We start from the raw sequence: 2,020 nt of genomic DNA on the forward strand, positions 1-2,020 counted from the left end.
TTTGGGAAAACCGAGACTAAACGAAAAACAAAATCTATCAAATCCGTGAATGACTCTAGGCCATACACATGCACAATAATATATCGATATACAGCTTGTTATAGTAGACGACTTGATCATTTCGTTTTATTTTTGCTGCATTTCCCTGTACTTTATTTTTTAAATGACATTATCATCTATAATACAAACAATATATAGGTTTATATATATAATATTTGCCGAATTTGCGAAATAGACCGCAACTCCGTATTCTTGTAGGTGCGCAACAAAGATTTGTAAATCAGTCTGCTGGCTATGCCTGGTTTGTCATAATTTGATTATTTTGTATCTTTTTAGTTTGCTAAAATTAGCATCAAATATATTTTAGTTCGTGTTTTATTAATTGGCTATATAATACATATTATATTATTTAAATTATGTCTACTATTCTATGTGCAGGTACCGTAAGGAAGCTGCATACTAGTAATTTCTAACCAAGCATGTCGAATGTTGATTGGGTGTCTTTGTTTGGAAAGATAGAATTATGAATGATTGTTAATTTCGAATATTTTTTTTCAGAGTATGGATGGCAAATTGTCCTTATGCTTCCCATGAACAAATGTTTGTAAACAAATAATTTTAATGAATTGATTAATTTATAAAGTTTTAATGAATATTGGGATTAGGCTATTGTTATGAAATTTGGTTTTGTTCTACTAGTCTGAAGGGACGTAGAAAGTGTGGTTCTTTTTATGTCCAAATATTGTTATGTATCCTACATATAGCTAGTATTAAAAACCATGTTTCTCAACCGAAATAGTGCAACAAATGTACACACAATCCAAAAATGTATACCGGGAACCTTAGCCCGAGTACTTAGTTCACCAAGATAAACCTTGCGTGCAAGCACAAACAGTGAGGTTTATCTTGTCTAGGCATTCCGCCATTAGCAGCTTCTGGACAATGGTTCCGAGGAATTTAGCTCGGAACGAAATTGCAGTCAAAATAACAATTACCATCACATTTCCACACCCTAATCGTATATTGTGATCTATTTCGAGCTCACTGAGACCAAGAAATACTTACTTTGAAACAATCTTCACTTTGAATTAAAGGAAAAAAGTCCTGACTTTACCGAGCGGATTCTAGCAGACAATTTCAGCTGACACGCATGGCGACGTTCTAAACACCAGACTCATATGCCTTTTGAAGACCCTTTAAGACATAAAAATGAGTCTTGGTTATTATTTTGATTTTGTGTGTTTTTTTATATAAAGATACTCTTTTAAATTCTGAAATTCTTAAGTTATAGTGAACACTAATAATTAGCATATCGGTGTGTTTGAAAGGTGTATGATTCCGAGCAAAATTCCTCGGAACCGTTGTCCAGAAGGTGCTATGGCGGATTGCCGAGCAAAATAAACTCGGAACCGTTGTCTTGCACGCAAGGTTTATCTTGGTAATGGCTCGGAAGGTGCCCGGTAGACAAGATAAACCTCGCTGTACATTTGTGCTATTTCGGTGCGAAACATGGTTTTTTTATCTAGCTATATGTAGGACCCGAACACTCTGGACAGTAAAAGAGCCAGACTTTCTACGTCCCTTCACAGAGAACGAAACCAAATCCATAACTAGCCCGACGCCCATATTCTTAAAAGTTTATAAATTAATCAGTTTGGGCTTGTTTACAAAGATGCAAAATAAGGACAACTTGCCAGCCCGCCCGCTAGTGGTTTCCCACCCCCTCTCCTTATTGCTCGATCGTGTTTTTGTTGTTTTTTTCTCTCGGCTGAAATTTCGTTTAATAAATTTGATTGTGACGTTTGTCATAGAATAATATCAACAACACCATCAGTATATAATAATAATAATCCACTTGAACTAGGTCTGCAAATTGCAGACATGCTATCTCTAAATCATCACAGTTACAGCATGCATTGTTTACTTTTCCCTTTCAAGTTTCTGGCACAGGAAATAAGTCTAATGACATGCATGTAAATAATTGGTTGGAAACGTCACGTGGTAGTTAATCTCTCACATC

This window comes from Gigantopelta aegis, chromosome 3 (genome assembly GCF_016097555.1).
Source record: "Gigantopelta aegis isolate Gae_Host chromosome 3, Gae_host_genome, whole genome shotgun sequence".
Lineage (NCBI taxonomy): Eukaryota > Metazoa > Mollusca > Gastropoda > Neomphalida > Peltospiridae > Gigantopelta > Gigantopelta aegis.